This window comes from Aquarana catesbeiana, linkage group LG07 (assembly GCF_042186555.1).
Source record: "Aquarana catesbeiana isolate 2022-GZ linkage group LG07, ASM4218655v1, whole genome shotgun sequence".
Classification (NCBI taxonomy): domain Eukaryota; kingdom Metazoa; phylum Chordata; class Amphibia; order Anura; family Ranidae; genus Aquarana; species Aquarana catesbeiana.
In genome coordinates this window covers 127,223,170-127,233,362 of record NC_133330.1, presented here as the reverse complement: position 1 = coordinate 127,233,362, position 10,193 = coordinate 127,223,170, and the positions used below count along the sequence as shown (strand labels likewise).

Sequence of the window (10,193 nt, the reverse complement as noted above, 5' to 3'; positions counted from 1 at the left end):
TACAGACCCCCCCATTAGTACAGACCCCATTAGTACAGACCCCCCTCCATTAGTACAGACCCCCCCTCCATGAGTACAGACCACCCAGGACAGACCCCCCTCCATTAGTACAGAACCCCCCTCCATTAGTACAGACCCCCTCTCCATTAGTACAGACCCCCCCATTAGTACAGCCCCCATTATTAGTACAGCCCCCCTCCATTAGTACAGCCCCCCCCTCCATTAGTACAGTACAGACCCCCCTCCATTAGGGTACATAAATACACCCGGGCGGCAGCTGGAGAGGAGAGGACAGTGTGCAGCCAGCTGCGCCGCCTGGGTGGAGAGCAGAGCAGATCAAAGCAGGCAGGAGTGGGAGACACAGAGACACAGAGACACAGACCCCCCTCCATTAGTACAGACCCCCCAGTACAGACCCCCTCTCCATTAGTACAGACCCCACCTCCATTAGTACAGACCCCCCCATTAGTACAGACCCCATTAGTACAGACCCCCTCTCCATTAGTACAGACCCCCCTCCATTAGTACAGACCCCCCTCCATGAGTACAGACCACCCAGGACAGACCCCCCTCCATTAGTACAGAACCCCCCATTAGTACAGACCCCCCTCCATTAGTACAGACCCCGTTAGTACAGACCCCCCATTAGTACAGCCCCCCCATTATTAGTACAGCCCCCCTCCATTAGTACAGCCCCCCCCAATTAGTACAGCCCCCCCTCCATTAGTACAGTACAGACCCCCCTCCATTAGGGTACATAAATACACCAGGGCAGCAGCTGGAGAGGAGAGGAGAGGACAGTGTGCAGCCAGCCGCGCCGCCTGGGTGGAGAGCAGAGCAGATCAAAGCAGGCAGGAGTGGGAGACACAGAGAGGAGAATGTGTCAGGCACGGACCGCTCCTCCGCTCCCCCCCGTGCGACATCACTGTGCGGCTGGTCTCTCTCCAGGCAGAGACCAGCCGCTCTGCCTCCGATGTCATCTCCGGCTGGCAGCTGCTCTCTTTCTCTGACAGGAGGAGGGGCTTGAGCAGCAAACAGCGGCGCCTTTCTTCTTGGAACACCAGCGGAGAGCGGCCGCCGGACACAATCAAGAGGAGGAGGAGGAGGAGGGAAGGGAGCACTCTGGCGCTTCAGCGCCCCCACCTCTCTGGCGTCTGGGTGCACTGCACCCCGTGCACCCCGTCTGGGATCGGCCCTACGTCTGGCATTTTCCCCAATGCTCTAAAACATGCACTGGTCACCCCCATACGTAAAGAGCTGTCCTTGGACCCCACCAATCTTAACAACCTATGCCCTATCTCCTTGCTCCCCTCTTCCTCTAAACTCCTGGAACGCCTGGTTTACAAAAAACTGAGTGACCACCCCATTAGGAATAACCTTCTTGATCCCCTTCAATCTGGATTTTGCCCTCAACACTCCACAGAAACTGCTCTTAAAACTCACAAATGACCTACTAACTGCAAAAACCAACGGACACTATTCTGTACTCCTACTTCTGGACCTTTCAGCTGCCTTTGACATGGTTGACCACCTCCTCCTCCTCAAAAAAACTTTACTCCCTTGGTCTCCATTACTGTGCTCTTCAGTGCACATACTGCAACTCCCTCCTCATTGGCTTACCTTTAAATAGACTATCCCCCCTTCAGTCCATCATGAATGCTACTGCCAGACTCATCCACCTATCAAATCGCACAGTGTCTGCTACCCCTCTATGCCAATCCCTCCATTGGCTGCCACTTGCCCAACTAATTAAATTCATAATGCCAACAAGTTACAAAGCCATCCACAACTCTGCCCCCAACTACATCACTAGCCTAGTCTCAAAATACCAACCTAATCGCCCTCTTCATTCATCCCAAGACCTCCTGCTCTCTAGCTCCCTCATCACCTCTTCCCATATCCCCCTCCAGGAATTCTCCCGAGCCTCGCCCATCCTCTGGAATTCGCTACCCCAATCTGTCAGACTGTCTCCAAATTTATCCACTTTTAGGCGATCCCTGAAAACTTTCCTCTTCAGAGAAGCCTATCCTGCCTCCAATTAACAACTGCACTATTTTCTACATTAGCTTCTACAATAGCCCACAACTATTACCCTTTTGTATAACTTGACCCTCCCTCCTAAATTGTAAACTCTAACGAGCAGGGCTCTCTGATTCCCCCCTGTATCAAATTGTATTGTAATTGTACTGTCTGCCCTAATGTTGTAAAGCGCTGCGTAAACTGTCGGTGCTATATAAATCCTGTATAATAATAATAATAATAATAATAATAATAATAATGATAATAATAACAATAAGATAAATCTGGAAATAAGGCTATTTGTGCACCTTCAAAATCAACCATGGATTTATTGCGGGTTGCTTTCATGATGGCTTCTTTCACTGGATATTTATGTAGTTTACAAATGACATCTCTTGGTTTTTCTGCATTTTGGGGGGTAGGGGCAAGGGCACAATGGACTGTCTTTTTCAATCTTATCCGGTTCAGATGGCTGCAGAATTAACTTGAACAGACTGATCACTTTTGAAAGCAATTCAAAATGTTGTTTTATTTCAGGCAGGCCCCTTATACATATATTTTGCCTACGATCTCTATTTTCTTGATTATCCATTTGATCTAACAGAGAATTCAACACTCCCTCATGATGTTTTGTCATATCTTGGATATCAGCCACTCATTGTCTAATATCTTCCTGGTCCATCTCCATTTCCTCTACTTTGTATCCTAGTGCCCCTATTTCCTCCCCTAACCCCTCCACGGCCTGTTTGCAGGATGATTCAACAGCGGTTATAAGTAATTGAATGTCTTTCTTTATAGGAAGTGCTCTCAAATGTTATCTTAAAGCGGAGTTCCGCCTAATTTTTTTTTTTTTTAAAGTCAGCAGCTACAAACTTTTAAAATAAGGACACTTACCTGTCCAGGGCACCCACGATGTCAGCACCCGAAGCCGACCCGTACCTCAGCTCTCGGGTGGAGGCACCACCATCTTCGGTAAGGGAATCAGGAAGTGAAGCCTTGTGGCTTCACTTCCTGGTTCCCTGCTGTATTCTGGGACCTGTGTGTCTCCCAGAAGACAGCGCGGGGGTGAAGGCGCCGGAAGTGGCATAGATACCTGCGGGTGGCTCGGCTATCTATGCCCGGAAGTGGCAACAAAATACCTGTATTACAGGTATCTGCTCCCCCTGAAAGGTACCAAATGTGACCGGAGGGGGGATTCCGAAAAGCGGAATTTCCATTTTTGGGTGGAATTCCGCTTTAAGTCCCAATCCACTATTAGCTCTGATTGAGATGCACTTAGTTCATTATTAGGATCACCATACAAAGGGTTAACATACTGCACCTGCTCTGTAGAGGCTGTCTCTGGATTCATCACAAGTCCTTTGCTGATTTTTGCTGATTCACTGCTGGGTTTTGTAGTACCATGACTTCCAGGGATTCAACCGTCCCCCCTGGGATTCCTTCCACCTCCCCTCCAATGCACTCCCCCTCCAGACCCTCCGTTCCACCAGCATAAACCGAGGTGTCTCTCCCTTCTCCTGGGAAATCCCTTTTCAGGGTTGTACAGCTCTGCTTTGGGCTCAGAGGCATTTGGTCATTGCCATGTGCTACAACACCCCTTCCAAAGCCTGTCACTCCTCGGCCCTGTACGGAGGGATCACATCCGACCCTCACTGGTCCCCCCTCCTATCAGCGGAGCCAAACTTCCTTCCCTCCTGAACCGGGGTTCTTTTAATTGCACTCCCAGGATCTGCACTCTGCGCCAAGAGGTAAGCTCTGAGAGTGTTAGCCTGGCTCTTTCCACCACCACCAGGCAGAGGTGCAGCTGTACGGTGGCGTGTGGACATGCTTTAGCCGGTCTGGAGCCTGCCGAACACCACAACCCATCTTCCTGGAGCCCCCAGGGATCACTGGGCAACACGCTCAGTCAGTGTGTCTGTTCATGCCACTGCACAGGTGATTTGATCAGTTTCACTGCCTTAGTAATTACCACAACTTTTTCATCTGAGGCACATCCTGAAAAACATGACCTGTTGGGGCTCCTTGAGGACTGGAGTTGAGAAACACTGCCCTAGATTTAGGACCTGGGCTTCCAGGGAAACAACGAGCTTACATTTTGTGCAGGAGTATTCGCCCTCGATCAAGGAACGCATACATGCCGCAAGATGTACACCAAGTCGCATCTTCATACCTGCCGGTCATAGTACCAGCTAATTTAATGGTAATTATGCTATGTCCAGTTAACTGACAACTAGCTTCCTGACACTACTGATCGACAGCACACGGGTATTCACAGCACACGGGTACTCACAGCAATACACAGTTACTTAGCAGTACTCAACAATACACAGTTACCCAACAGTACTCGGTTATACCGTATTACTCAGATTACTCTCAGTACTAAATACAGTTAATCCACAATACTGAGTTACCCAACAATACCCGGTTATACCATAATACTCAGTTATGCTACAATACTCACACGGTACTTGCAGCACTTGGGCGTTCACTGCACACGTGTCCTCACAGCACACGCCTGTTACTGCTATTGTTTAAGAGCTAGTTGCATGGCCCTAATTATAGCAGAAGGTCAGGATGGCTGATATTAGTTGAGTGATCGTTGCATTACAAGAGTGAAAATATAGCAGTAAAAGCCATAGTGCCATAGTTTATGGCATCATTTGCCCTTGTGGTCGTCTCTATGTGGGCCAAACTCAGCGCCCTATGAGGGTCAGAATAGGAGAACACAAGTGTGGTATCATTAATCTACAAGATAAATACCCAGTTCCTCACCATTTTTTAGAGGCTCATCAAGGAGACCCCGCAGGTATGAGGGTTTTTGGAATTGAGTCAATCGGGGGGGCTAGACTCAGGGAGGAAACACCAGAGACTATGTAAACGTGAGGCCTACTGGATTTTCACCCTTGGCAGCATTGCCCCCGGAGGCCTCAATGAAGACCCCGAAATACACAAAATAGTGTTAAAGTGGTATAGAGTTTGCTGCTGTATAGGTCCTTGTGCATCCCTTCTTTCTATCTAGTATATCCAATATGAGGTGCATTACCGCTCATGTAGGACCTAGGACTCAGGTCGGCTCCAATGAAAATATTTTTAGAAAAATCTTTGTAAGATTTTTAAACATTTTTTAAAATTTCGATTTTAGAAGGGTGCCCCCCCTTTTTTGTTTTTATATATATATCTTTACTAATATCCACTATCCACATATGCATTACCATTTGTACACTATTTGTAAATATGATATTTATTAATACGCACAGTCCGTGCGATAAAATTCATGTTCACATATTGTTTTATTATTGCTTTATATTTCTGTCTTTGTAATATGTTGTATATATATATATATATATATATATATATATATATATATATATATTTATGCGTGTATGTATATGTATATATGTGTCCCCAATAGTTTATCAATTGCGATCTTTTTTCATAGCCAAGGGTGCTTTGAAAGGTGTATGTGTACACATATATACGCATATATATATTTTTTAGAAAAAATCTATTTGATTGGGTATCCTCGACCTTGTTATATTTATGAAAATGTTATTGTATACCATTTTAAATGCAGAACTATGCGTCTATTCAATATGCACTATTTATATTTGTATCTAGAGTACATGTCTTCATCTCTTGCATGTGTCCTGGTATGTGCACTGTTGCACACATGTACAGACACAGTTGTTTTTTATAGATAGATGTGCATGTTCCATTAGCCCCTTTTGCTTTAGGCACATGCTTTCAGAAGATATTGGTAATTTGAAATACCTAATTTATGTGTGTTGTCCTTACACACATAACGACTTATCTAGTAATTATTCACACTGACAGCTATGCCCCTTTTGCGTGCATGTGTATACACACTTTACTTGTGGGGGTGCGACTGTATGTGATTGTACAGATGCAATTTGTACCGTCTGTGTCTTTGCACTATGTATTTCTATCCACTTTAGCCTGCAGTTCTCTTTCTTCTTCTTTTTTTCTTTTTCTTTTTCCTATGTGCACATTATCATCCACCACTTTTTTGTTTTAAATTATATTTTTATTTATATTTTTATTTAATTTATTTTTTCATATTTTTCTACCTATTTTCCACACATTTTTCTCTCTCTATATATTTTTTTATTATTTCTTTATATTTTCTCTTTATTTTTTCTATATATTTTTTTATTCATTCTTTTCATTTTCTTAATTTTATTTCCAGCTATTCATTTTTCTTTATATTCATTCACCATTCATTTATTGGTGTGGCTGTTTATTCCCTGTGAGCCTGGTCATGTGTCCGCCTTTGGCCTCTATGGTATGCCTTCAATATTATGGCGCAAGGCATTTCCCACTGCTGACTTACATTCAGCGCGACAGCGGGCGCACAGGAAATGACGCTCAGCCTCCATTTCTGCTGTCTGGACCGCATAAAAAAATAACAACAAATATGGCGTGCGTTCCAGCCGCCGCCTGTGGGCATTGCAGCGCTCATCCAAGGTAATGCATCAATGATTGTCTACAGTGTGCGGTTTACCTTTGGGGATGACGGGACTTCCCCTCGGATGGCAGATATATGTAGCTTTTGCTGGGTTGGTGCGGATGCCAGTGTGGGTGCCCTTGCTGATGATGTTGGTTGCTCTGATTTTCCTCCCGGTGCCTTCCGTGTGCAGGCCGGTGTGCACCATCTTTACACATAGTCTGCTCATGCATGTGGCCGTATGTGTGGGATCGGTGCCTGCCTGGTTGGAGTGATGTGTCGCATTGTGTGTGGATCTGTCAGTGCGTGATATCATTGTTGTTGCTGTGTCTGTGGGCTGGTTTAGCTGCAGGGGCTTTTTTTGGATTAACTCTTTTGGGTGCATGCGTGTACTTGTGTGTTGTGCACGGGTGCCCATTACGCATCCCTATATGTGGGTGTGTGTACACAGGTGGTTTCCATGATGCTGTGCCAAGTCCGCCCACCTACATGGGAGGGGCACCAAAGTCTGTCTGATTTGTGCCTCCTTCATGAGCACATATATTTAAGTAGTTGTAAGAAATGAACACTGTTAGGCTCTGAAGAAGCGTCAGCCAGCAGTGGTTTGTACGTCCTCTTCATAGGATCTGGAGACTGCTACCAGTGGACAGATTGTCACAAGTCAAAGACTATTTTAAGTGTGATTTTTATCTATCATTGTGAGTAGTTTTATTACGTGTTCTTTTAACCACTTGCCGACCGGGCCATAGCCGAAAGATGGCTACAGCACGGTCGGCTTATTCTGGGTGCTTAGCACTGATATTAGTTGAGCGATCCACTGGTTGAGAGATTTCAGCATGTCAGCATTGCAATTAGACTCTTATTTAATAATAATAATGCAGAGTGTCAGGTTAGCAGTGTATGTGTGGGGGCAGCGTGTACAATCTGCAGCCCCCTGTCTCTGTTAGCTTATACTCAGCATGCAAATACATATTTGGGGGGCACACCCTAAAATGCTTTTAGATTCAAGATGGTGCTGCTAATAGACCAACATACAGTACAAAACATATTACAGGGCCCACATTCAAGAATGACATTTCCTGCAAGGCTAGTTTTTTTTTTTTTTTTTTTTAACAACAAGGTTGGTCTTTATTGAAAAAGAAATGGTATACAATATAGAGTAGATCAGAACAGTGAATGGCCACAGAATAATACACCCATGTCTTACAGAAGAAACAATTACATAAAGTGCATATTATAAGCAACTTGACTGGTTCGTATCAGTAATGGTAAGAAAACCAAAAAATGGGGGGGGGGGGGGGGGGATGAGAAGGAGGAAAACCGGAGGGGGAGGGAGGATTTAGGGGATCCATTAGGAAACGAGGGGGGGGGGGGGGGGGAGAGAGGGGAAACCAGCAATATCGAGGAGAGACTTGGGGACAGAGGGCAGCCCTGACGGGTCCCCCTGTGGAGGAGAAAGAAATCTGAGAGGGTGTTATTAACCCTTATCCTTGCTCTAGGGGCTCTATATAGCAACTCTAACCAACGTAAAAATCTAGGTCCAGCTCCTCAACACCTCCCATAGGTACTCCCACTCTACGGAGTCAAAAGCCTTCTCCGCGTCCAGAGAGGCTATGACTCTTGTACCTACATTTTGATGGGGAGTGGCCAAATTAAGAAATAATTGATGGATATTGATATCTGTGCCCTTACCCGGCATGAACCCGGTTTGATCTACATGAACAAGGTCCTCCATCACCTTACTGAGCCTACGTGCTAGAATTTTCGCCAACAACTTGGCATCAGCGTTGATCAGAGAAATAGCCCGGTAGGAGGCACATTCTTCTGGGTCCTTACCAGGCTTGGGCACCAATACCACTATCGCCTCAGACCATGACTCCGGAAGGGAGTCCAGGTCAAGGGACTAGTGTAGCAATGAGGTGAACTTAGGGGCCAAAAATTCTTGGTAAGTAGAATAGAATTCGATAGGAATACCATCCGGCCCTGGTGATTTACCTGCCAGCATACATCTCAATGCTTCCTGCACTTCTTCAAGTGAGATATCTCTATCCAAGTCCTCACTTTTTGCTGTTTCCAGAGAAGGGAGAGGGATCAGGTTAAGATATTCAATGAGTTCAGAGGTGAGGAAAGTTGCCCTAGAAGAGTATAGTGTCTGGTAGAATGTCAGAAATCTAGCATTTATATCCGCTGAATCAGTCAAGATGCGACCATCCAGATCCCTTACTCTGCCAATGTGGGTCACTGCATGTTGTCCCTTAGCCAGCCACGCCAATAGCCTCCCGTTTTTGTCCCCAAATTCAAACACCCGCTGGGCACTATCCAGCATAGCCTTTTTAGTGAGTTCAACCCTGAGTAGGGACATTTCCCTCAGGGTATCCTGCCAGGGGACATAGGTTCCTTGATTAGGAGCTCTTACATAGTCAGCCTCCCTTAACCGTGCCTGCTCCTCCAGATGCCTCAGAGACTGCACAGACCGCCACTTCTTGGCAGCAATACGTGCCATATATGATCCCCTAAGCCACGGCTTGAGGGTGTCCCAAACCACTAAAGGTCCAGCTGAGCCTGCATTCCCATTCCAAAAATTACAGAGTTCCTCCGGCATCTCCTCCTGTATATCTGGGTCCATAATCCAATATTTGGACAGCCTCCAAGTTCTGACACCCACCTCCTCAGAGAGCCTAAATGTAACAGATACCGGAGCATGATCCGAAATGCCACGCGAGAGGATCTCCGTAGAGATCACTCTACGCAGTAAGGCCTCTGAGGCAAAAATCAGGTCAATGCGGGACAATGTCCGGTATGTGGTGGATAGGCATGTGTATTCCCTGTCAGAGGGGTGAAAGTGACGCCAAACGTCTGTCATGTGAAATGTGGAAGCCCAGCAGGATAACCCTAGCTGCGGAGGACCAGAAGCATGGAGTCTGTCCATAGTTGGAGAGGGAGCCATGTTAAAATCACCAATAAAGAGTACATTTTCAACATTATAAAGTGTAACCTGCTGCATCAGCACATGAAGCACATCTATACCGGCGGGGGGGGCAGGTACAGACCCACAATCACCACCGGGACTTCAGAAAGCAGGGCGCGCAGAAGTACATACCTACCCCCCGAGTCGATTTTAACCTCCCTGGCGGTATGATTATTTCGGATTTTAGGTGCTGAAAGCGGTACAATTATTTTGCATGGAAATTTGGCGTTTTATATTGTAGGTCTGTAAATCTTAACAATAACACACTTAAATCTGTCCAAACGAGAGTCTAGTAGATATCCCGGGTATGATAAAGTTTGAAACACAAAAACATAAATTATAATATAATAAATAAAAATAAATAATTAAAAAAAAAAAAAAAAAAATAGTAATAAAATAAATTTCCCCACAATTCACTATCGCTCAATTCTGCAAGTGCTAATTTACTATCGCTGTTTTCTAGCTGGTCTAAAGCCACTTTTGACGTAAAGGGACACTTTTTGGTTGCTATGGACAATCTCCAGTTTCCAGGCAGAAAGAACAGTGTATATCATGTAAAACTGCATGCAGGGCATGGGACAAAGCACTGGGGACAAAAGGGATGTGAAATCATTTCATACAGTACTGTAATCTGTAAGATTACAGTACTGTATGTGTTATGATTTTTACTTTTTATTTAATTTGCCGCCAGGCTCCGCCCCCGTGCGTCGCGCCGCTCGCAGGGAACGGAGCCTGGCACGG

At 45.7% G+C, this 10,193-nt stretch overlaps 1 long non-coding RNA gene across 1 annotated transcript in view; it reads left to right on the top strand.

The window, feature by feature from the left end:
- Positions 1-6,339: 6,339 nt before the first annotated feature.
- Positions 6,340-10,193, top strand: part of LOC141103271 (uncharacterized) — a 107,468-nt gene continuing 103,614 nt past the window's right edge. Inside the window, exon 1 of the long non-coding RNA XR_012235282.1 lies at positions 6,340-6,504. This is a non-coding gene — a long non-coding RNA (uncharacterized lncRNA). The remainder of the gene's footprint in view (positions 6,505-10,193) is intronic.